The sequence below is a fragment of the Furipterus horrens genome, unplaced genomic scaffold (genome assembly GCF_987537825.1).
Source record: "Furipterus horrens unplaced genomic scaffold, mFurHor1.1.pri manual_scaffold_10, whole genome shotgun sequence".
Lineage (NCBI taxonomy): Eukaryota > Metazoa > Chordata > Mammalia > Chiroptera > Furipteridae > Furipterus > Furipterus horrens.
In genome coordinates, this window is record NW_028327180.1 from 74697149 (window position 1) to 74724033 (window position 26885).

The 26885-nt window shown below is 42.6% G+C and overlaps 1 protein-coding gene across 2 annotated transcripts in view; it reads left to right on the forward strand.

Annotated features, from left to right (window-relative positions):
* The first annotated feature begins 12177 nt into the window (after positions 1-12177).
* Positions 12178-26885, forward strand: part of SIL1 (SIL1 nucleotide exchange factor) — a 243134-nt gene continuing 228426 nt past the window's right edge. For both annotated transcript variants that reach the window (XM_090288228.1, XM_090288229.1), the window contains exon 1: positions 12178-12370. The gene's annotated coding sequence lies outside the window, so the exon portion shown is untranslated. The remainder of the gene's footprint in view (positions 12371-26885) is intronic.

Sequence of the window (26885 nt, forward strand, 5' to 3'; positions counted from 1 at the left end):
CTTCGGTTTCCTTAGAGACCCTCTAACTGACACCCTGCAATTGGGTGCTTCGGAACGCTGTTTTGCATTAATTATACTGCCCTGAAAATAGACCATTAATGTCTCTATTCCTTACAGGTATATACCCAAGAGAATTAAAAACAGGTGTTCAAGTAAAAACTTGTACATGAATGTTTATAGAAGCATTATTCATAACAGTCAAAAAATGGAAACAACACAAATGTCCATAATCTGATTAGCGGATAAACAAAATGTTGGTATATACATACAATGGGAATATTATTTAGCCATAAGCAGGAGGCACTGATTCATTCTACAATTGAAAACATTATGCTAAGTGAAGGAAGACAAACATTAAAGGCCATATGTTTATGATTTCATTTATATGAAATATCCAGAATAGGCAAATCTATAGAAACAGAAAGTATGTTAGCGGTTGCCAGAAATTAGAGGTAGGGGGAATGCTAATGGGTATGGGGTTTCTCTTTGAGGTGTTGAAGATGTTTTAGAATCAGATAGTGGTGATAACTGTAATACATTGTTAATATACTGAAAACCACTGAATTGCATACTTAAAAAGAATGAATTTTATAGTATGTGAATTAAAACTAAACTAAAGAATTTGTCACATGACTCAGGCAGGCCAGTGAGTGCCAATAAGACTCAACCCAATTCTTTGGAGCCATGAGAGAAGCAAACTATCTCCCTTCTTGGAGGACTCCAACTTGAGAGAATATAGGGCCTTAAGCTGCTGACCTGTTTTGCTATGTGTAGAGCCTGAGGATGAATCATCCAAATTAGCTGAAAGCAGACCCAAGAAATGAAGTGATATCAAGACCTGATTATACACTGTAATAAGAATGACTAATCATCCCAGACTTGGTTTTAGCATTGAAAGTCCTGTGTCCTATTTTGGTCACCCTAGTTAGAGCTCTAATTCTACCTCTCTTTGAAACTCAGAACTCTACCTGTGGAATATCCAATCATATGAGTCAATAAATTCCCTTTTTGCAAGTGTCATCGGTTGAGTTTTCCAGAGGCTGGAGCCGAGACAGGATTTAGAGTTCAAGATGTTTGTTAGGGAACAGCATCTATGAAATGAAGGAGACAGAAGCAGAATATTGGGCAGAGGAAGAAGTCCAAATGTGAGGTAGGCCCTTGGCCAATCCAGCAGAGAGCTATGGAACTAGCACTGCCCTTTAGAAAGTCCCACATTGAGCCAAAAATGCTGGGTCATTATACTCTTCCCTGCTTCTTTTCACTGGGAAACTTCTAATCTCAGTTTAATGTTTTCTTTTTGAGGACTCCTTTCCTGAAGCCCTCAGTGATGTTAAGTGTCATGGCATCTGGGATATGTGAAGCAATTTGATTAATTATTATTATTTTTTGTTTTATGTTTGTCTTATTTGCAGTCCATTATTTTCATGAAGGAAGGGACTGTTCTGGTTAGCTATTGCTAGGTAGCAAACTACCCAAATCTTAGTGGCTTGAAATGGAGGCTGGCAAAGTAGGGCCCATGTGCAGATCCAGCCCACAGCCTGTTTTTGTATAACTGGAAAGCTAAGAATTTTAAAAACATTTTTAAGGGGTCATTAAAAAAAAAAAAAAAAAACAACCAAAAATGCAAACAAGAATAATACATGATATGGCCACAAAACTTACAATATTTACCATCTAGCCCTTTATAAAGTTTTGCCAACCTATGGATTAAAACAATGATTTTGTTATATCTCATAATTTTGTGTATCAGGCATTCAGGAAGAATTTGGCTGAATGAGCTTTCTGTTCTATGTGATATTTACTGGGGTCTCTCAGTGGCACTCAGCTGGAGGCTGGTGTGGTCTGGAGGGTTCAAGAAGGCTTCACTCATGTCTGATACCTTGGCAAGTTAGCTGAAAGGCTGGGCTCACCTGGGACCCCTGGGCTCCTCTTCCTTTCTACGCTGCCTCTCCATCAGGGTGGTTAGACTTATTAAAGAATGGTTCAGGGTTCTAAAAGACCAAAATGGAAATTCTCAAAGACTAGTCCTGTAACTAGATAGTCTCACTCCTTCTGTACTCTATTGGTTAAAACTAAGTCACTCACTCATCATTACATCCCCAGTTCTTAATATAGCACCTGGCATATGAACTCAATAAATTTGTTAACTAATGGACACACTCTGGTAGGTAGAATCTGACCTATTTGTAATATGAAAATATTAGATTTGGAGCTAAAGGTCTACTTGGCCCCTTAGGAGCACTTCGTTCTGCATGTTCTATTTTGGGGCTACCATGGGCCCAGTACTGTGGTGCATCTCAGAGTATTTGAACTTCAGTTTCCTTTTTGGTTAATGAAGGGCAATAAAACCTGCATCCCACAGGATTTCTGTGAGAATTAAATGGTATGATGAGTGTGAGAAAGCATTATAAACTGCACAGTTCTGTTTAATGTTGGGTTGTTATTGTTGTCATTGATCCCCTGGGTAGGATGTGTCGACAAGGCCAAAGCCTCTAGATCCCTGCCCTGGGGAAAGACCCCTCAACTTTACTCTACTTGCCAACTCATACCCTTGGCAGTTCCCGAGGAACAGATGTTAGGAGAATAAAGCAGGGTTCCTCTGGCTATGCAACTTGGTTTCAGCCAGGGAAGATTTATTTCCCCACAGTGGTTCTAATGATGGTTCAATGGGTTTCATAATTCCATAATGATCTTGGTGCCAGTGCCTCCCACTCTGGGCGTCTCTGCAGAGGCCGTGGGGAAATGGGTAGCCACACTAGCTAAACAAATAAGAATGATTAGTTTCATGTGACCAGCCCCTTGTCGCCTGAGCGGGCCTATTGTGGGTTCCAACATATGGAGTAATAAAGATGCTGCTGAGGAAAACTACATAGAATTTGTCATCCTCACTCAGCTCAGAGAATGCAGTTTTCTTTTCCCCAGAAGAGCCTCCCTGAAATCCTCTGTCCCAGAGATACTTCATACATTTCATTTCCTGTGCGTCTCATTTTTGACTGGAAGGAGGATTTGCCTGCCTGAGTAATAACTCAATTTTTTAAAAATATTATTTTATTGATTATATTGTTATAATAGTTCCAATTTTTCCCCCTTTGCTCCCCTCTGCCCAGTACCCCCCTTACCCCCAGCAATCCCACCCCCCTTAGTTCATGTCCATGGGTCATGTGTATAAGTTCTTTGGCTTCACCCTTTCCTATATTATTCTTTTTTTAAAAAGTTAATTAAAACAATAAAAAATAACAATTCCCCCCACTCAGACTTAAGACCCTTTATAATCTTATAAGGACAATGGGCGAAGGTCTCATGCTCCCCTAGCTGCTTCAAGCTGGACATGGTCGTCATCCTACCTACCCTTGGATCCAGAAATCCCTAATAAGAGTGAGGGTGTAGTGGAGAGGGTGGCCTTCCCACATGGGGAAGGATCTTGCAGACTCCAGGTCAGTTGGCTGTCCCCGAACAACAGCGTGCTTGGTTTAACAGGCTGGCATCCTTGTTGTATTCTGGGGGCAACAGATTTGGCAACAGGGTTAAAAGGCATCATTCAATCCATAATCACTAGATGACAAAAGGCAGGTATCAATTTTTCAATGTCCCACATTAGGGAAAAAAAAGAGCTTCTTTGGAGGAAGGAGTGAAAGGCACGTCACACTTGTCCAAAACCCTTTTGCCCACTATACTTATTTTGGGTTGAGGGGGATATTGTAGGTTTCCCCCGCCTCTCAGACCTCTGGGCCCTTTCTGTCCAAGCCATTAGGATAGAAAAGAGAAACCAGTTTTAAAGTGAAGCCCACAGACCATCCCATACTTCACCAACCCAGCCACTTAGTTCAGCCAAACCGTTGAGTCTCAGGGGGCAGCGAGGCAGACAGGATTAAGTGAGGCCTATACATGCAGACAATCTGAGTAATAACTTTTCCCAACCATTCCACAAAATCTCCTGGGCATGACGCATGTGTGTGTGGTGTGTGTAGGTCTAGGACTGGGATAATTACTTAGAAAGTAGGGATATAAAGTGGGATCTCCTCTGTGAGTTTGCAAGTATGTGCATCTGTGTGTGATTTAACTCTACCCAGCCTCTAGCACAATGTATGTATAGCCAACAGGCATGGAAAAGAATAGTACTACTAGCTAGTACTGTTGAGCACTTACTGGGCCAGGCCCTGGGCTGAAAGCTTTATACACATCATCTCATTTAATCTCCATTTTATAGATAAGGAAATACCCCTCCAAGATTGGTTAGGGTTAAACAACTTGCTTAGTAGTGAGGGGCAGTCAAGACTTGAAACCTAGGTTTGTCCAGTTCCAAAGTCTGCTCTGAAACTGCTCCACAATCTCTGATCCAGGATCTCTGCTGACAGTGACATTGGATTCAATGATCTAATGTTTGGAGACATGCCACATGGCAAGTCTTATTCTCCACATTTGATTTCCCAAAGCTTTGGTGCTTGGGAACCTTTATTAAGGACAGTGTCAGAGGAGAGAAGGGTTCTTTTTATTGGCTTGCTAACCCAGGACTGTGCTGGCATGATCAGTCATGATACCCACCATGCCCAGGATTCCCTTGTCACAGACACCATCCCTTCTGTAGCTCCCTGCTTGGAGAGGCAGCCCTGACCCTTGTGTAGAGGTAGACACAGATTGGACTAGGGAGAGGGCCTAAGTAGACTGTCCTACAACAGCCTGGCAGTGGCCTGGTTCTTAGGGCTCTTCCAGGTATATGGGGGGGGGGGTTGGAGATTACAGTTCGAGTTAATCTGGCTCACCCCAAATTTGGTACATAGAGTTACACTGTCTCGGCCAGTCAGTATGTTGGTGTGATGCAGGTGACAAGAGTGGGAGAATAAGTGGTCCAGGAGAAGGAGAGACAAGAGGGTGGTCTGTCTTCAGACAGATCACTGGGGTTTCAGTTCCAGCCCCTGCCTGTCTGTCTTTACATCAGGTCTAGGCAAACCTGAACTGCTCTGTATAATGAAGAGGTGAGGACTTTGGAAACTTGAGGGGAAAAAAGCCAGGAAAAGGAAATGTGAACTGGCTGGCTAGGTGCTGTGCAAAGGAAAGAAATGATAAAAAAAAAGATCCATGGCAGTGGTATAGGTGAGACAAGGACTTTGGAGGAAAGAACTGCTCAAATAGCCTTTCAAGTTGTCTGCTGTGGGATGTGTGGTTTTAACCTTCTTCTCCAGCACCACTATGATACCTTCAGTAAATTAGGCATTTCACACTGATGCTTTTTCAGGTATGGGTTCTTGATGGGGAAATAGAGCAGGGTGAGGGGCCACCTGATATCTAGGTTACATTTCATCTGTCCTCAGTCTGGAATCCTTAGGATCTCTGATTGGTTTTCAAGGCTACTCTGTATGTATATGTTTGCATGTTTCACTAGACATGCCTAACTGCATAATTATGCAAGTATCTGTGGCAATGTGCTTATCACTGTATGGCAGTATGTATGTATGTGAATGCGGGATGTTTTAATTTATCTACACATCTAAACATGTTTGTGTACTGGGTATATGAGCCTGGATGTGTAAGTTGTGTGCACAACTGTGGGTGTTTGTGCCAGGTAAGGGGTTTGTGGCCGCCTGTATTTTCCAGAGGTGCCTGCCATTATATATTTATTCCCACATGTTCTTCTTACAATATGACACTGACACTCCATCTATCAAGAGGTGGGCTTGGTTTCCTTCTTAAATATGAACAGACCTTTGTGACTCGCCAACTAATGGAGTATGTGACTTCTGAAGCTAGGTCATAGAAATACCATGCACTTTGCCCTAATTAGTGTGGCTCAGTTAGTTGAGCATCGCCCACAAAGCAAAATGTCACTGGTTTGATTTCTGATTAGAGCATATGCCTGGGTTGTGGGTTTGGTCCCCAGTCGTTCGTACCAGAGACGGCTGAACAATGTTTCTCTCTCACATTGGTGTTTCTCTCCCTCTTTTTCTCCCTCCCTTCCCCCTTCTCTGAAAACAAATAGATAAAATCTTAAAAAAAAAATACCATGCACATTTACGTATTGTTCTCTTGGGATCCTCATTCTTGGAAACCAGCCACCAAGTTGTGAGCAGGCCAAGCAGCTAATGGAAGAGGCCACTTCTTAGTGTCCTGGCTGACTACACCAGCTGAGGTTCCAACCAACAGCCAGCATCAACTGCCAGCCATGCTGGAGAATGTCTTGCCTTAGTTGCGTTAACCCAGCTGACAGTACATGGAGCACAGTTGATTCTTCCCAGCCAAGACCTGCTGAGATTGCTAAATAAATGATTGTTGTTTGGGGATGCTTTGTTTTTTTTTTTTAAATATGTTTTATTGATTTTGCTGTTACAGTTGTCCCAATTTCCCTTCCCTCTGCTCCCCTCGACCTGGTGGCTTCCCTCTCTCCAGTTGTCCCCCCCTTTTAGTCCATGTCCATTGGTTGTGCATATAGTTCTTCTCAACCTCTTCCTGTCTATTCCACTCCCTCTTACTATGCTTCTTAATTCCTGTACCATCTCCCTTTCTCTCCCCTTTCCCCCTCCCTGCTGGCCTCCCCCCAGTATGTTTCCCATACCTATAGTTCTTTTTCCACTCTCGTTGCCTATAGTTTGCCTTTTTTTCGATTCCCTAGCTTCTCTTGTTGGTTCTTGTGATGCAGTTTTCATTTTAATGTTCATAGTTTTGATCCTCCTTCTTTTAAACCAGTCCCTTTAACATCTCATATGATAGTGGTTTGGATCTAATGAACTCCTTCAGTTTTACTTTGTCCTGGAAGCACTTTCTCTGCCTTTCTAGTCTGAATGACAGTTTCGCTAGATAGAGTATTCATGGCTGTAGGTTTTTGCTTTTCATTACTTTGAATATTTCTTGCCAGCCCCTTCTTGTCTGCAGAGTTTCTTTTGAGAAATCAGCGGAGAGTCTTCTTGGGACCCCTTTGTACGTAATTCTCTTCTTCTCTCTTGCTGCTTTTAAGATTCTCTCTTTATCCTTAATTTTTGACATTTTGATTATAATGTGTCTTGGTGTGGTTCTCCCTGGGTCCAGTTTTTTTGGAACTCTCTGTGCTTCCTGGACCTGTAAGTCTATTTTCTTCCCCAAGTTCAGGAAGTTCTGCTTCATTATTTTTTCACATAATTTTTCTATTTCTGTTCTTCTTCTTCGCCCTCTGGCAATCCTATTATCCGAATGTTCGATCACTTATAGCTGTCCCAGAGGTTTCTGATCCTCTCCTCACTTTCCTTACTTTTTGTTTCCTCTTTCTGCACTGGTTGACTGTTTGTTTCTTCCCTATATTCCGGTTTGTTGATTTGATCTCTGGATTTTATTTCCTTACCACTTGTCTCGTATGTGTTTTCGCTTGTTTCAGTACGAGTGGCTTTCATTCCTTCCCCGTCTTGTTCCAAATCTTTTGTTAATTATGTAAGCCACCTTATAACTATAGCTCTGAACTGAGCCTCAGATTTCCTATTTGCTCGTCTGTCAGGTTCCTCATCTGCTGCCTGGTGAGCTGCATCACCAGGATTTCAATCGTTGTCTGCTTCATTTTGACAGATTTGTGTTTTGCTTTGCTTCCTGGGCAGGCTGTAGGGGGCGGAGCCCTGTGTACTTGTCACTACCCGGCGACTGGGGGTGATCTGCAACCTTTTTCACTGCACTGTGGCGCTTTGTGTGGGGGCGGGGGTCCAAGATGGATTCCTGTCGTTATTCTCCGCTGGGAGACTGGGATCCTTCCCCCTGCCCTCTGGGCCTCTACATCTGAGGCAATGGGGGGGCTGCCTTTCCCGGCGTTGGGGTTGTGAGCTGTGGGACTCGACTGCAGCCTGGATTGCTCCCCCTGCCACTATCCCGGCTGCTACCACAAACAGCGCCACCCGACCTTTCCGTTCCAGTTCCGATTTCGCCCCTCCTACCTGTCGGGACAAGCACCGCTGGTTTATAACTTCATATGTTGGGCTTCCATGTAGTTTTATTTTCTGGAATTTCTGGTTATTTTTTGTTTTGAGGTAGTTGTATTGCTTTCTAGTTGTAGAGGGAGACCGAGCATGTCTGTCCAAGCCTCCATCTTGGCCGGAAGTCCAGGGATGCTTTGTTATATGGTAGTGGATAACCAGAACAGGGCTGTTGCTGTGTCTGTCCTAACTGTGTGTGTGTTTCTATGATTCGGTGCCTTCATAGGCACCTGCAAGCAGTGCATTTGTGTCAGATGTCTGTGTACATGAGTAGGTGTATAGTTGAAGGTGTTTCTGGAGATAGAATTGTGGTTCTTGGGGAGTTTTCTTTGGCCTCAGTGGTAGCTGTTTGATGAGAATGTTTTGAAATCTTGTCCTTCTTCTAGGTCTCTTCTTCTGAGTCCTTTTGCTCTGAACCAGAAGCCTATTTAGCTGAAAGCAAATGCAGCTTTCCAGCGGGTGGGAGATTGCTGTTAGGAGGTCTTACAAACCTTTCACAGGGGTTAGAAATGCTGTTTTAAAATTTTTTTCTGCTACTGAGGCCTTCAAAAATGATCCAGAAACAGAGCAAAGCACTGTCATTGGGGGATGTGAGGTCTCTTAGGGTGAAGAGACATAGAATTCTTAACTACCACCAGGGAGGCTGCTGATACAGGCTCAGGTGTGCCCAGGTTCCAGGTTAGAGATAATCTGGTCTCTGCACTGCCTTGGCTGCTGCAACCCACTCTGAGTGCAGTCCAGGAAGTGGAGGACCCTGATTCAGATAATCAGTTCCTGTTGGTCTCCGCCGCAGTGCCCCCCAGCTTCCTGCTTCTTCCACTCTGGCAGCTTGACTTAGCTTTTCTGGGAACAGTAAGAGCTCTGGCTTCACACTCTTGCCCTTGTACTGCCTCTCAGGATCTCTAAAGCACTGTTGTCCAACAGAGGTTTATACATTGATAGAAATGTTTCATAATATGCACCAACCAATATGGTAAACATTAGTCATATATAGCTATTGAGCACTTTAAATGTGGGTAGTGTGACTGAAAAACTTATTTTTAAATTTTATTTAATGTTAATTAATTTAATTAAATACTGCATGTGGCTATTGGCTACTGTATTGGACAGTACAGCTCTAAAGAGTTCAGAGCAAAGAGTTTTTGTTTTAACTATAAAATGGGGATACAATCTTTTACCTCACAGGGCTCTCTGGAGTAAATAAGATGATGAATGTGAGTTTTACTCACAGAAGGGAAACAGCAATGAGAACTGAGTAGGCTTATTCTTATAGTTCTTTGCTAATATTTTTGTTTTATGGCCCTTGATGGGCTGTTTTGATTTTATTTGTTTACATTTCTGTATCTCTCATCAGACCCGGAGCTCTTTGAAAATAAGAACCTGGTGGGGTTGTTTCACACTTGAATCTCCACAGCCATTGGCTGGTATGTGACTCGATACTCATGTTTGAGTGTGCAAAATGTCTGGAGTCCAGAAAGGATTCCTGGAAATAGGATTTAAAGTGTATGGTGAAAGCTGGTGGGGAACAGAGAGGTAGGAGCAGGGAGGAGAATGTAGGATAAATGGTGGTGATACAGAGCTAGGGATCCTACTCCCCACATTTTACATTCTAAGCCCATCCGGAAAAAGCAGGGAGCCAATTCCTGATGGCAGTAATGCTTTCACACAAGTGGGTATCAGGCTTGTGAGACATTAATTGAGAAAGGCTGATCAGAGGAGAAATGATCTACTTAACACACTTTGCTTGTTGAGGAAAGCCAGATTGATCATATAAATCTCTACCTAGCCAGGTGCTGTGGTTTCCTTTGATTGATGGTGGCCAGGTTGAAGGTGATTCCTTAGGTTCTTTACCCTTACAAGCTTTTGCTCTTCTGGGAAGTGGAAGAGGGAAGTTGGAAGATCTCCAACAGAGCTGCAAAGGAGAACCAGTTGTTGCTTTCATATTTAAAAGGACAATATAAACTTAGTTCTGCTCAATTCCAAGAGTAATACAGGGAAACAAAGAGAGGACACCACCGTGACCCCACCCTGACTCTTATCTGTAGACTTGAAACTTCCCACCTTTACAGTGGCCCTCCGTTTTTGGGGTCCATGAAAGTAGAGGCTGTCTGCTTAATCTCGGCCATACACACTGGTTTCAGCAGCTCAGGAGAATTGAGCTCAGAGCTAGTTTCCCTGGGAAGGTCCTCAGTCAGAGTTTTTAAAGGTTTGGGAACTGAGGGACACAGAACTTCCCTTCCCTACACACTTGAGCTGGTTAAATCTGTCCCAAGAAGGAAGCTGGGCACATTAGTGCTGGCAGCTCAGTGTCTAGCTGGACTCTTCTCTTGGCCCGTACACTTATTTATTCATTGTATTATAAGATTTGAGCTTATTCTATTTTTAAGAATCTTACTCTTGTAGCACTTTATAACTTTTGTCAGGCTTGATTGTAATTTATATGTTCATTTTGTAATTTATTATTGATGCAATATATTTGTTGAACTTTTATCTGTAGTTATGGTACTAGTCAATGATGCAACCTAGAATTATTCCTGGGTCCAGCTACTGCACTTGCTGGTCCCCTGAATGTTTCCACTCAGCCCCATGGAAGTGTCCTCTCTAGACCTTTTTAAAAAACTGGCACTACTCACTCAACTATTGCCCAGGGGCTTGTTCTCCCTCCCCAGACTACTAATCAAGGTTTGTTTAGTGGCTGCAAAGTCAGTTTCCCACCTGGTTGAAGTAAACATAATCAAGAAAGTAAGTTAATTTTTAGACACTCACGTAATACATAGAAAAGGGAAAGGAATGCCAGAGACATTTTTAATGCTTGCTCTTGGGGGAATACCTGCTGTTTGGGGAAGGTGACTGCTTGTTTGGATATTTTCTCCACTCCTGAATGACCAGGTATCACTATCTGCACTCTGTGGGCTTGAGGGAGTACCCCATTGTACTGGTCAAGTGAGGCAAGGTGAAGGCCAAACAGAGTAGTAACATGGGAAGTAGAACAGGACTTTTGGAGGCACCCACATGCCTCCAGTTCTATCATTGGAGTTTCCAGTTCTATCACTTTCTGTCTGACTTTGTATAAATCCTTTAATCTCTTTGAGCCTTATCTATAAAAAGGCGGATAGTTCTGATCTTATAAAGTTATATAAGTAAATACAATATATATGCAAGCAGCTGGCACCTACTCAGTGGTAGAGTAGGTCAGAGGCACAGGTGTCAAAAATTCACACAATTCACACATATAAAGTAGGTGACTTGCAGGTGGCCTATTCTGGATGAATTGTCAAAGGACTATTTATTGTTCGAGACTCTTGGCCTTATCCCAAACTAAGACACAACAGCTTAATTTATTTTACTCTCCACATTTTCCAGTTTCTTTCTGAGAATCCTTCCCCTAGAAAGAAATTAGGCTGTTAGGCAATCGGAGAAGAAACTTCGAAGATCCACTTTGGTCCAGCAAAATCAGGTCCGCAGCCACCACTTCCACACTCTCCTAGTCCGGCGGAGGGGTCGTCGTCGTCGGCAGCCGTCCGTCTCGAGAGACGATGGTGTAGCTTCCCAAGAGTCTATCTGCACCGCCGAAAATGGTTGTGCAGTCCGACTCGGGAGTGACATGGTATCTGTCTCCTCCCGTGTCGAATCAAGTGCGATGACGCTGAAGCTACAGAGCCTGGGCAGGGTGATATGGAGGGTCTGCTGTTGCCCATGCAGCAGACCCCCCCTCTCTTCGCAGCTGAAGGGTCCAAGGGAAAGACGGAGTCGATACAGCTTGGCTTCAGGTGCGCCGCAGGAGTTGCCGGTGTTGACTACAACGTCAAACCGCCTTAGGGACTCCGGCTCCGGATTTTCTGTCGGGGTTTACTCCCTTAGCCTTTCCCCTGAAGAGGTATGCCGCAAGGCAGCGGAGGTTTTTTGGAGTCAGAGTTTTCCTTCTCTGATGTGCCCTGACTGGAAGATCGAACCAGCGACACTTAGCTCGCAGGCCGACGCTCAATCCACTGAGCTAAACCAGCCAGGGCCCAATAAACATCAATGTGTGTGAGAGATATATAGATGGGTTGCCTCTCACACGCTCCCAGCCTGGGACCTGGCCCACAACCCAGGCACATGCCCTGACTGGGAATCAAACCACTGACCTTTCAGTTTGCAGGCTGGTGCAGAGGGGTACAGAGGAAAAAAGTCCCAGGAGCCTTGCGAAGGTAGACGTAAGGGGGAGGAACTTAGCAAAAACCGGAAAAGGCGGGGCTAACAATTCTAGTGCCGCAAGGGCAGTGAGGCGACTACCTGCTTTCCTGGAAGGCAGCAATTGGGTGAGGCGACGAGCGACGTAATAGTCGCGTTCTCACGGGTTCAGACAGTCGCCGCCGCGTCTGCGCATCAGAAGCTGGGTGCCGCTGCAGCCGCCTGGAATTGTGGGGGTTGTGTTTGCCCCTTGGCTGCCAGACGGGAAGCCGAAGGTAGGGGCGGTGAGGGCCGCCCGGCCCTGGAGTTGGGCGGGGGGCTCAGGGCACCACCCCGGCCTCCTCCCGCCAGCGGCCCCGGCGCCCTCCCAGCATTGTGCTGGGATCCGCACACATCCACCCCTAGTGTCTTCAAAACGGGGCGTCCAGGTGGGCCCTGGGGTCCTCAGTCGTGTCCGCAGATCTGCCCTCTCAACCCAATGGCCGCTTTCCCTACCTTTCCCACGCAGAACGTCTCTAGAACCCCTTTCTAAATGTCAGGAGATGAAGCCGTGGGGTCTGAGACTGGGTTTTGACTCCGCATCTGTTTTAGTTTCCCTTCCAGTTCCTTCTCCCGGCCTGTTTGTGCATCTGTCCAAAGGTTCCTGGTTGAGACCTCTGTTGTCTCTTCACCATATGGAATTATGCCCTAACCCCGTGGTATTTCCATGCCTATCTTTTTTTTTTTTTTTTTTTTTTTGGTAGAGGAAGACTTGCTTTAAAGTGGGGGTTACAGACTTTGTGTCTCAAATCACATTGTAGTTTGTGCGTATCCTTGGTCTCCACTCGGGTATTTCGGATAAAGTGGAGCATGGGCACCTGCAGTTCTCCTCAGGTGGTTCTGATTCAGGTGGTCCCGAAATCCTCGCTTGGAGATTCTCTGCTTCAGAAGACAGGAGAGAATCAATTGATCTATGAGCCCCTGTAATGTGACTTCAGGTGGGAAAAGACCAGGAGTTGGGAAATGCCCAACACTTGAGAGGACAGTGGGGGCTTCCCTTTGCACTGTAGGAGCTGGAGGGCTGTTTGATGCCCTTAAAAAATATATTGAGGACGCATATGTAAGATAAGCTTTCTGATAAACATTTTTCAATGCCTGGCTTCAGTCAAGCCGAGCTGGCTCTCCGACCTCAATTAAACAAAACTGCAAAATGCTTTGGGTTTTGGGGGGCTTATATTAACCCAGACTACACAGGCAGGAGGAGAATGAACGCCCCATCTTTGCTAAGAAACTGGTATTTATAAACATCAACACTTTGTTTTGACAGTTTAAAAGATGTTTTGTATCAGTGTGTTTTTAGCGCTCACCCCACCCAAGCTTTTTTCTTTTTTGATAAAAATATAGCCAGATTTGGGGATTGGTTAGGATTTTGCTGGCAGGCAGGGTACCAGTATTGATGTTTGTGTAACATGGATCAAGACTTGCTTTGTGATTTCGGTTGAGAACATGGTTCTTATGTTTTTAAAGAAGGTGTTGTTACATCATATTTATTTTAACCTTTCTTCTGGGTGCTTAGTGAATTTAATCTGCTAACATATGTGTTGTTCTGATGAAATTGGCTACAGAAAACACTGACTGGCCCCATTTTACAGATGGTGGGAATAGGGTATATGTTAGTAGCAATGAGGTAGCCCAGGAATGAAAAGTTCCCTTGTACTCTGATTTCTGTTTTATTTTCCCCTTTCTACTGTCTTTGAACTGCAGCTATTGCTTCTCTGCAGAGGCCAATTTTGAGCCCTGGTGTGTTTCATTGACACCAAAAAATTAAGTGAAACTGAAAAGTAACAAATGGATTTTAAAATAAAAATGCCAGAACTTAACCCTTCAATAAGTGTTGTTCTTCTTAGAGTGATATGTGCATTGTCTAAAGCAGTTTCGAAAAGTCGTTTCTGAAATTGTCTTCAGCGACATTAATACATGACACCGTCCTGTATTTTAAAAGTTTTTTTTCCCCCCCAAATGGCATGTTCAGTAAACTTTGTCACCTGACTTGTCTACAGATGAGTTAACAGGTCTTTTGAAGTGAACATAATGCTTTTGTGGATTGTGGTAAACATGAGTTTATTCTGAATCTTTAGTTTATTATTCATATGACCTTGGACAAGTTATTTCATCCCTTAAGCTTGGTCTTCCATTTCATAAAAATGGGAATAATACTTTGAAGAGTGGTGGCATGCCCTCCTTGGGGCATGCCCACTTTAATTTGTTTTGAGTGAATTTTTTTTCTTTCAAACAGGATCACCCGTCTCCTTCCTCCAGGTTGGCACTTGCATTGCATTACGGCCTGGGCTCCGCCTCCTGCCCCCCCACCCCCACCAAGTACGTGGAAAAATTGTCTTCCACGAAACTCGTCCCTGGTGCCAAAAAGACTGGTGACTGCTGCTCTTAAGGGTCCCCACCAGACTTGCAACTAGGGGATCAATGAGCAGCAGCAGCAGCTCATCCTGGGCTACCCATGTAAACCTGTCTCCAAGGCCCCCCTTTCTCTGACTCTCCAGTTAGCTGACAGCAGACCTGCCCTGGCTCTCTTCTTTCCCATAATGTCCTTAGAGAGCCAAAGTAGCCTTGAGTAGGCTTTATCCTGTTGCTTCTTCTAGCCTAGGCCCTTCTTGTTTCACTGTCCTCAGCTTTAATAAACATACTCTCAAAACTAAAAAACAAAAAAACTTTGAAGAGTGGTTAAATGAGGTAATGCACATGAAAGCTGTTGGGACATAGGAGTGCAGTAAACTGTTTTCACCACCAAAGAATGAAGATTTGCTATTAATGAGAATATTAAAAAATGACACGCTCTAAAGGCAGGTTGTATCTTTTTCCAAATAGATGATGCCTTTGAATTCTCTTTTCATTATGTTTGTGGATTCATGCTCATTTCATCTTGCCTCTTGTTTTTTTTCTTCTTTATTCTACCTTTTTTTTTTTTTTTAAGTGAAGCTTTGCTCCAGAGGCTGTCTGCCAGTGTCTTGGAGTAAGCCTCTTTTCAGGATGGCTAATCTGAACATTTTTACAATGCCATCCCTTTGGTTGTGTATTCCTGGGGATTTTTCCCTGGGGCCTCAGATGGTGCTTAGATCATTCTCTGTAGCCCAGGCTTCTCTAACTCTTGGATTTGATGTCAATTTGGAGAACTGTCCTTATGGGGCTAATCTTTTTCTTTCGAGTGAGGATGAATATTTTATCCTTTTCTGAGTTGGCCTTAAGCTGCCTTAGTCTTCCACAACATAGAGCTTCTTACTTTAATTGTATGTGGTTTAAGGGAATATTCTTCCCTTTTCTTCATTTACTTTACCAAGGGTTTCACTGCTGAGTAGGGGAGGAGAATAGCCTATTGCTATTCAGGTGGGTCTTTGGGTAACATCTGATTCCCAGCATCAACACTAATTGAGTTTGCTTTTGGGACAAAAACCTCTAAAGGATTCAAGCTACTCAGGAGGCGTGTGAGGAATCTCAGAATTTTCCTGGCTTGTTAATGGTTTGCATCAGGTGCCCTCACTTGTGCAATTTTCTACCTTTGAGACAATGAGAATTCAATAACAATAGAACTAATTATGTTCAGCCCAGACTTGCAGTTTTTTTCAGGTTCCCTTGAGGCAACTCATTGACAAGGGTATGGTTGTGATGGCTGGTCATATCTGCCCCCCTTTTCTTTTTTTGTTCTGCTTTTTGCTTTTATTAGCATTTATTTTATGCTGAATTTATTCACAGGCCATACATTTTTGTTTCTCCAGTTTTGGGTAGGATATATTTTTCTTGTGTGCAGACTTCTCTTCTGGTTTAGGAATAATATGCTGTTTTTCAGTAAGGATCATCTCAGTGTGGCAGGGAGGACTGATATAAGGTTTAATCCATTCATGAGCGCTGTAAGTTCTGTGCTCCATCTTGGGAGCTTTGTTTACCTGGATGTGCTCAATGACCAGAGAATCTGCATCTAAACCCTTAAGTTCTGTATTACTCTGTATTTTTAAGCATGTGCAGCAAAAATTCAGCACTCTTTGGCCATTGACCCTGTGTCCAGCCCCACTGTTTGGCCTGGGCACACCGACCAACTCTACCATTGTAATGACAGAATGTCAAACCCAACACCCCATGAGTATCAGATGGGGAAGGTCACAAAAATCAATGTTAAGGAGGTGGCCCCTTAAGCAGTTGAAGAGCTTACTGTTTTTCCACGGTGGAAATGCCATAGGGCTAGTGCCCTTGTTACTCTGTCCTGTTTGGGCCTCTTGTGAGATGGCTGGCTGTAGTTAAGCCATGGCCAGTTGTCATGGAAAAATTTGAGCTAGCTGGCCTTTAGGAGAAGGGTGGGAGCTGTGAATGTGTCCTTACTAATGCAGAGCAAAAGTAGGTTTACAGTTGTTCATATGGAAAATAATACAATAGTAAATAATACAAGCATAAGCTCTGTGTTTTGCATACTCACAACTGTAAACCCGCTTTTGCACTACCCTGTATATCCATTTTCCAACCAGCTGAACTATTGCTAATTGCTAAGCCTGTTGCATATAGGGTATAACCAAAAGAGTAAACTCCTTAGCCATTACATAAGAATGGTAAGATTGGCATTTTGTTTTGCTTATTAGTATTTTTAATAATTCAGGGCAGTTGTTTGCTCTTTTGTGAAGTTATTCATATTGTCTCAAAGCCTAATACTATTTAGAGAATTTGAGAAGAAATGGGATGGAGGTGGAAGTGGGAGGGATGATTTTTACCTGGACTTTTCCAAAAAGGCTGGTGGAATTAAATTTATCCTTGTTTTTATTTTCTTTCAGATCTTGGACTTTTGAGGTGGTCAATTTACCATCTGCTTCTCTATTGCCTCCTAGGCCTTCTTTTCTCATAGCTGAATCTTCTGCATTGATCCAGGTGTTCCTGGACTGGAAGTTGGAGCCTTTGGGTAGCATCTGATGTTTAGCTCATGTTACATGTCATATCCACAGAGATGGGAAGGGGTATGTTTTAGAGATCTGCTTTCTGGCTATGCCTTCACAGAGGGAGTTCTTGATTATGCCTTTTAATTACCACTTATTATCATCACAGGTATATGCACATCACAGCAGTCACTGAACTGATCCATGTCTAGTCACTTTTCTCTCTGCAAGTATTCTGCCTCTTCTGTCTTGTGAGGGTAGGAGTTCTAGAAACTGGAAGAATCTGAGATGCATCCTAAAGTTCTGGTGAGGAAGACTAATGCCATTTTAAATGGACATCTCTTTACTTTGGCCAGTAGTTTCATGCATATGCCTTATATTTCTGTGAGGCTTCCAAGGTGGGCAGCAGCCATCTGACCAAACTCTAGAAGACTAGCAGACTTCAGTTCACTAGAAGTTATATAAAGTACAATAGGACAGAAAATACATATAAGATTGGTTGGTCATGCTTTGAATCCAGTGGGTAGGAAGCTTTGGAAGTGTAAAGGGCCACCTCCTTAAGATTGATTTTTGTGACCCTCCCCATCTGATAGTCATGGGGTGTTGGGTTTGGTTGTATTCATGAAGCAAAGTCTCCATCCGTGGGCCCAGCTGGTAAAGCCTAAAATTATGTATCTAAAATTGGGCCAGAAGAGATCATCCTTGGGCTCTTTATGTTGGTTTCATTACAGACATCAGGGCTCTGTCTGGTTCATCTGTGGTTCCTTGGGTGAGTGAAGACTTAGGAGATAGTCTTTTAGGTCTGTCACGGCCCACGGTTGTAGTTTTGCATTTGATGAGTTTTTTATTTTTTAATTATTTTTTAAAAATAATTTATTTGTTTATTGATTGATTTATTTTTAGAGAGAGGGGAAAGGAGAAAGAGAGGGAGAGAAACATCACTGTGTGGTTGCCTCTCACTTGCGCCCCCAACTGGGGACCTGACATGCAACCTAGTCATGTGCCCTGACTGGGAATCGAACCAACGACACTTGACTTGCAGGCCAACGCTCAATCCACTGAGCCACAGCAGCCAGGGTTGATGGATTCTTATTTTACTGATGACAAAAATGAGCCCTAGAGAAATGAAATGGGTTGTATATCTTTTTTAGGGCCACCAGTGTATTAGCAGATTTGAGACTCAAGTCAGAGGGCTCACAGAAGGTGGCCATAGAAGTTGTTAGAATTATTTAAAGCCTTGTAAAGATGCAAGAGGCTATTGCAGTTAAAAATCTTCGGAGGCAGAGAAGGCCCCTCCACTGACTATTTCTCCTGTTTGCGTTGAAGTGTTTCTTCTTGCTCTTACCCCTGAAAAAAAAATATTTGAAGTTTCTCCTTTTTAGAAACAAAGAAATAGCTGTTAGGCCAAACCGCTCTATGTTCTGTAAAGAATAGGGCCAATGCATCAGTGGACCTTTTCTGGTGACCCAAGCAAACCTTTAATACATGTCTAAAAGAAATGAACTAAATGAACTGGTAGCTCAGAGTGGTTTAAAACACTTTGGAGTCAGCTCACTTGGTTTCAAGTTCTGCTACCTACTTTTTAGCTGTCAGATGGAAAGAAGTTACTTATTTTCTCTAAACCTTAATTTCATGATATGTAGAATGGGAATAGTAATAGTTACTTTTGTAGCCATTCTTGAGAATTAATTGAGAGAATACATATGGAAAGTGCTTCCTCTGGCACAGCAGTTGCCAGATCCCAACCCAGGACTTTGTTAGAGGATAAGTTATGCTGACCAACTAAGTTTTATCTTAACCATCATGTCATTATCTGTCTTCTTTATTGGTTGGTTTGTTATTCATATCAATATTCACAGCTAGCTCATTCTGAATAACTAAAAGTTGTGAATAGTAAGGAACTTTGCCACTTCCCTGCTGTCACCTTCCTTGCTCCACTCATTTCTTCCCTTTCTGAGGCTCTCTTTAACCACTAATTTAGCCAGCAGGCCCTGTTTTCTGGGCGGTGTCTGACATGGGGATTTTATTTAATTTTTAGAGAGAGGGGAAGGGAGGGAGAAAGGGAGAGAAACATTGATTGGTTGCCTCTGGCACACCCCCAGCTGGAGATGTGCTGGCAACCCAGACACGTGCCCTGACCGGGGATCATACTGGCAACCATTCGGTTTGCAGGCCAGTGCTGAATCCACTAAGCCACACCAGCCAGGGCTATTCTTATTTTTTAAATGTATTTGATCAGACCCAAGTGTGTCTGCTCTTGAAAGTCCACTCTATTTTCACTTTATTCCTGAGTGTACATTTCTTTGCAGATATTTGTCCCTAGTCACTGTAGGGTGCCTCTTCTAGATAACAGTTTGTTTCTGTGCTCCCCAGAAGTATCTGAGGGTTTCTCACCCAGCAGTCTTTGGAGTAACAATCAGGCCTAAAGTATGTTCAAAAACTTACTATTTTTAAAGGGCTTTCAAATACATTATTTTATCAAGTCCTTACAACATCCACATTAAAAATAAATTATTTATTTATTTATTTATTTTTAGTGAGAGGGGAAAGGAGAAAGAGAGGGAGAGAAACATCACTGTGTGGTTGCCTCTCACTCGCACCCCCAACTGGGGACCTGATGTGCAACCTAGTCATGTGCCCTGACTGGGAATCGAACCAGCGACACTTGGCTCACAGGCCAACGCTCAATCCACTGAGCCACAGCAGCCAGGGCAACATCCACAATTTATGGAGGTAAAAAATTGAGGTTGGGAGAGTTTAAATGACTTAGGGTTATACAGCTAGTCAGGGTAGAGCAGTGACTAATCCAGGTAACCTTATTTCATATTCATACCCCTTGCTGTTAGCTCTTGTGGCAGTGAGACAGTCTTTTCTTTTTGGAATTCCCTTGTGGGTTTCCAGAGTTGTTTCAGTTGGGGCAGGAGTGGAGCTGTAGTGTTCCCTCTTTTGGTTGAAGCCTTTCTCTCCATAGGACTCTGAAGTTATGTAGGCCTGTGTTCTCTGGGAAAAGTGATCAGTAGTAGGTTTTTCCATTTTCTAGATGGGGTAAACTAAGGCTTCATTGGGGAAGTACCTTTCAGGGAAGCTTGAATTGACAGGCTGGTTTCCTATTCCTTGGAGTATTATTGCTTCTATTAGGCAGAAGGCTTTGTTTCCAGGTTACAAATCTTTTTGGCAAAGAAGTAAACGTGAAAGAGAATCGGAAGGACTCATATAGCCCTTGGATATAATTTAATGTTCCACATCCCGAGGGAGTAAACATTGTAAAGAGCACAATAGGTTTGGATTAATATCCTGACAACATGGTTTGGGATGTATATAACTCCTGGGAGACCGTCCTCACCACACACAGCCTGCCTTTGCCAGTGGCCCCTTCCCACAGGTCTTCCCAGCAGCTGTTGTGCACCTGGGTGAATCATCAGCTTTCCTAAGGTTCAGGAAAAAATATTAACTGATGAAAGCCTTTATACAGGAGGCAAAATAAACAGACAACCCTGAGAGAGAGAGAGAGAGAGAGAGAGAGAGAGAGAGAGAGAGAGAGAGAGAGAGAGAGAGAGTAAGTTTTAGTACTACTTTGCTTCCCCTGAGTTTATCTAGAGTATTCACTTCCATTAGAAATACTATCTGATTCTCACTACTGGTCTCTTCAGAATACAATATTGAATTTCATATTGCCTTTTCTACTCTTCTGCCCCTGACATCGTGGGGGTGGAAGGTCTCTGGAAGCTCCAGAGAGGCAGCAGGTAACATGGAGGGAAGGCTCTGTTTGCTACTGAATACCAAGTAGAAATCCTTTTTACTTTTTCTATTTCCACTTAAATCAGAATTAGATTATCTTTAAGAGAATTCTGTGCATTACTGTCACAGCTCAGGGTAGGAGAGGGTCCTGGTACTTCCTTTACAATATCTGAAGAGGACTTGTTGGGGACATGTACAGATTGTGCTCAGGTTGGCTATTTCAAAGAGAGTTGTCCTAGAGATAGTTACCAGCTGATGGCTTAGTTAGGCTTTCACTGATTGGCGGCTTTGTAGGTCTGGAAACTCAGCTAGTTCATCCAGGTTTAAGTTTTAGTGGGTCTTAAGCAGAAATTCATGAGACCATCAAGTCAGAGTTCCAGTTAACCCTTAAGAAACGTGACTATCTAGTTGGTTTGTGTGGACAAGTGGGAGCATTGCCTTCTCTTTAGGAAAGGTTATCTGGGAAGTCGGCTACCCCATGGATGAAAGTAAGATGAAGTATGGTGGAAAGTTCTTGGCCATATCATCAGATATACCCAGATTTAAACCATGTACTAGCTGTAAGAATTCAGATGAATACTTAACCAATGCTCCTATCTTCATTGATAACCCCCGGTGGTTTTCAGATACACACACACATACACACACACATTGTAAACACTAGGTAAAATATTTTGTCCCATACATTCCCTTCTTCCTTCCCTCTCCTCTTCTCTCCTTCTAGCATTGTCCTTTTAGGGCTACACAAGTATTGGTTTGGCCAAGAAGTTTTTTTTCTTTTCTGTAAGATGGCTCTAGTAGCACTTAGTTGTCTTTAACTTCATTTGAAAGAATTTTATTAGATTGTATTGTGACATCTGTCATATCAGTGTGCATTAAAAAAAAAATCAGGGACTTCTGGCCAAGATGGAGGTGTAGGTAGACATGCTTTGCTTCCTCACACAACCATAAGAAGGATCACAACTAATCCCACCCACCCCAAATCAACCAAAACCTCACTGCCAGAAAATTGAACTGTATGGAAGTCAACAACCAAGGTCTTGAAGAACTATTCATCCAGACATGTAGGAGGGGTGGAGCTGGGGAGCTGGGGTGGAGAGGATGTGGTGTGGTGGTGGCAAGGCAGTGGTGGCAACCGCTGGAACCAGCAGTCTCACATTCACCTGTGGCAGATAAAAGCTGGGAGGGACACCTGGGGAGTGATACCAGCCCCAGGCCAAACCAAGCTGCCCAGGGTTCCAGTGTGAGGGGCCGTGGGGTGGGGGACAGAGGAATAAAGTCTCATAGCTTCTGGATGTGAAAATCAGTGTGTGTGTGGGGGGGTTGGGTGGTGGAAGAAACTGTCAATCTCTCAGGAGAGTTCGTTTAGAGGGCCTCCACGATCCTAGGAGGTACCCATGCCCACCCACTCTGGGAACCACCGGGGCAGGAGATTGAGGGGTGCCAGTCACATGCGGGAAGTGGGTAAAGTGACTGGAAAAGGGGTGAGTGTCGAGCAAGTGGCATTGTTCCCTCTGACCCGTCCTACACATACAGTGCCACAAAATGGTGAAATTGGTCACCCTGCACTGACAGATACCTAAGGCTTCACCCCTTACAAAATAACGGGTTCATCTAAACAGGGAGACAAAGCTGTTCTACCTAATACACAGAAACAAACACAGGGAGACTGTTAAATTGAGGAGACATGGAAGTATGGGCCAAATGAAAGAACATAACAAAACCCAGAAAAAGAACTAAATGAAATGGAGATAGCCAGCCAATCAGATGTAGTGTTCAAAACAATGGTGATCAGGATGCTCAGAGACCTCATTGAGCATAGCAAAAGCATAAGGGAAGAAATACAGGCTACACTAAGTGAAATGAAAGAAAATCCACAGGGACCCAATAGTGAAGTGAAAGAAGCTGGGGTTCAAATCAAGGAATTGGAACATAAGAAATAAAGAGTCAAGAAGTACAGAATGAAGAAACAAGAATTCAAAAAAATGAGGAAAGAATAAGATGACTCTGGGACATCTCCAAAAGTGCCAACATCTGAATCAGGGATGCCAGAAGGAGAAGAGGAAGAACAAGATATTGAAAACTTATTTGAAAAAAATAATGAAAGAAAGCTTCTCTAATTTGGCAAAGGAAATAGATGTATAAGTCTAGGAAGCACAGAGTCCTTAACAAGTTGGACCCAAAGAGGACCACACCAAGACAAATCGTAATTAAAATGCCAAAGGTTAAAGGGAGCATCTTAAAAGCAGCAAGAGAAAAGAGAGTTACCTACAGGAGAATTCCCATAAGACTCTCAGCTGATTTCTCAAATGAAACTTTGCAGGCAAGAAGGGACTGGCAAGAAGTATTCAAAATGATGGAAAGCAAGGACCTGCAAAGCTATCATTTAGAATGGAAGGGCAGATGAAGTGCTTCCCAGACAAGGTAAAGCTAAAGGAATTCATCATCACCAAGCCCTTATTATATGAAATGTTAAAGGGACTTATTTAAGAAAAAGAAGAAGATCAAAGCTATGAACATTAAAATGACAACAAACTGGCCCTGGCTGCTGTGGCTCAGTGGATTGAGCGTCGGCCTGTGAGCCAAGTGTCGCTGGTTCGATTCCCAGTCAGGGTACATGACTAGGTTGCACGTCTGGTCCCCAGTTGGGGGCGTGAGTGAGAGGCAACCACACATTGATGTTTCTCTCCCTCTCTTTCTCCTTTCCCCTCTGTCTAAAAATAAACGAACAAATAAATTATTAAAAAAAAAAAAGACAACAAACTCACAACTAGCAAAACTGAATCTAAAAAACAAAAACAAGCAAACAACTAGAACAGGAACAGAACCATAGATATGGAGATCATATGGAGGGTTATCAGCTGGGAGGGGAAAGGGGGGCAATGGGGGGAAAAGGTACAGGGATTAAGAAGCATAACTAGTAGGTACAAAATAGGGTGATGTTAAGAACAGTAAAAGAAATGGAGAAGCCAAAGGACTTACATGCACAGCCCATGGACATGAACTAAGGGGGGATTGTATTGCTGGAGGGAAGGGGGTACTGGGTGGAGGGGAGCAAAGGGAAAAAACTGGACAACTGTAGTAGCATAATAAAATATATTTTAAAATAAAATTAAAAAAATATCAAAGTTGGTGAATTTTTGTGTAGACGTTTTAATATTGAAGATGGAAGAAAATATGCAACATTTTTGGCATATTATGCTTTGTTGTTTCAAGAAATGTAAAAACAACTGAAAGGAAAAAAAAAGATTTGTGCAGTGTATGGAGAAGGTGCTGTGACTGATCGAATATATCAAAAGTGGTTTGCGAAGTTTTGTGCTGGGGATTTCTCGCTGGACAATGCTGCATGGTCGAGTATACCATTTGAAGTTGATAGCGATCAAATTGAGACATTAATTGAGAACAATCAACATCATACCACATGGGAGATACCTGACGTAGTCAACATACCCAAATTACTAAAGTTATTGTTGAAAATGAAAAATGTGTCTCTGTTTTACAGAGAAAACTGAATGGACTTTTTGCCAACCCAATAGTTTGACCCGAATACACTTCTTTGTTTCCCTTAAGACCAGGTACAAGATGGGGGAGTTCCCTTTCACCACTTTTATTTAACATAGTTCTGCAAGTACTGGCCACAGCAACCAGACAACAAGAAGAAATAAAAGGCACACAAATTGGAAAGGAGGAAGTAAAGCTCTCATCATTCACAGATGACATGATATTGTATATAGAAAACACTCAAGACTCACCAAAAAATACCAATATCTAATAAATGAATTTGGCAAGATTTTAATATTCAGAAGTTGGTGACATTTTAAATGCACTAATAATGAACTGACCTGCAAACCAAAAGGTTGCTGGTTCAAAACCCAGTGAAGGTACATACCTGGGTTGCAGGATAGGTCCCCAGTTGGGGACGTGAGAGAGGCAACCAATCAATCTATCTCTCACACATAAATGTTTCCCTCTTTCTCCCTCCCTTCCCCTCTCTAAAAAAAAAAAAAAAAAGATTTAAAAAAGAAAGTAATCCCACTTACTATTGTAACAGAAAAATAAGGTACCTAGGAATAAATTTAACCAAGGTGGTAAAAGACCAGTACTCGGAAAATTATAAGATACTGAAGAACGTAACTGAGGAAGGTACAAATAAGTGGGAGTATGTACCATGTTCATGGATAGGAAAAATTAACATAATTAAAATGTCCATATTACCCAAAGCAATCTACAGGTTCAACCAGTGGCAGAGCTCACAGATATAGAACAAATATTCAAAAAATTTATGTTACCACAAAAGACCCCAAATAGCCCCAGCAATCTTGAGAAAGAAAAGCAAAGTTGGAGGTGTCACACTACCTGATATCAAACTATACTACAAACAAAACAGCATGGTATTGCCGCAGGAACACGCATATAGATCAATGGAATGGAATAGAGAGCCCAGAAGTAAACCCATGCCTTTATGGTCAATTAATATTTGACAAAGGAGGCAAGAATATACAATGGGGTAGAGACAGTCTCTTTAATAAATAGTGTTGGGAAAATTGGACAGATACATGCAAAAAAAAAAAAAAAAAAAAAAAAAAAAAAAAACTATACCAGCAACTTACACACGAATAAACTCAAAATGGATTAAAGATTTAAGTGTAAGTTATGAAACCATAAAAACCCTAGAAGAAAACATAGGCCGTAAAATTTCAGATATCTCTCATAGCAATATTTTTGCTAATATATCTCCTAGGGCAAGGAAAACAAAGGAAAAAATAAATCGGACTACAACAAACTCAAAAGCTTTTGCACAGCAAAAGAAACCATCAACAAAATGAACAGGGAACCTACTGAAAGGGAGAACATATTTGCCAATGATAGATCTGATAAGGGGTTAATTTCTAAAATATATAAAGAACTTATACTACTTAAAACCAAGATGACAGACAACCCAATTGAAAAATAGACCAAGGACCTGAATAGACACTTTTCCAGAGAGGACATACAGATTGCTGATAGACAAATGAGAAGGTGCTCAACATCACTAATCATCAGAGAAATGCAAATTAAAACCAAAATGAGCTATCACCTCATACCTGCCAGAATGGCTACCGTTAATAAATCATCAAACAGCAAGTGCTGGCAAGGATGGGGAGAAAAGGGAATCGTAGGGCTCTTTCGGTGTGAATGCAGACTGGTTTAGCCACTGTGGAAAACAGTATGGAGTTTCCTCAAAAAGTTAAAAATGGAGCTGCCTTATGACCTAGCGATTCCACTTCTGGGAGTGGATCTGAAGAAACCCAAAACCCTAATTTTTTTTAAATTTTTTTTATTTTTGGTTTTTCAATTACAGTTGTCCCCTTTTTCCCCAATTTCTCTCCCCCACCCAACCCACCCCCTCTCCCGCAATCATATCCCTCCCTGTTGTCCATGTCCATAAGTCATTTATACAGGTTCTTTGACTAGACCCTTCCCTTACTTATCCCCCTTCTCTCCCTCTCCCCTCCCCCCTATTGACTGCTATTCTGCTCTTTGTTCTATTTAGTTCCTTTGTTTGTGTTGTTCTTTAGTGTCCTGTATTCGGTGATATCATATGGTATTTTTTTTTCTTTGCCTGGCTTCTTTCACTAAGCATAATTCTCTCTAGTTCCATCCATGTTGTTGCAAATGGCAGGAGTTCCTTCTTTCTTTCTGCTGCATAGTATTCCATTGTGTAAATGTACCACAGTTTTTTGATCCACTCATCTACAGATGGGCACTTAGGTTGTTTCCAGCACTTAGCTATTGTAAACAGTGCTGCAGTGAACATAGGGGTGCATAAGTTCTTTTGAATTGGTGTTTCAAGATTCTTCGGGTATAATCCTAGTAGTGGAGTCGCTGGTTCAAAAGGCAGTTCCATTTTTAATCTTTTGAGGTAATTCCATACTGTTCTCCATAGTGGCTGCACCAGTCTGCATTCCTACCAACAGAGCAGTAGGGTTCCCGTTTCTCCACATTCTCACCAGCACTTGTTGTTTGTTGATTTGTTGATGAATGGCCATTCTGACTGGTGTAAAATGGTATCTCATTGTGGTTTTTATTTGCATCTCCCTGATGGCTAATGATGTTGAGCATTTTTTCATGTGTCTATGGACCTTCTGTATGTCCTCTTCGGAGA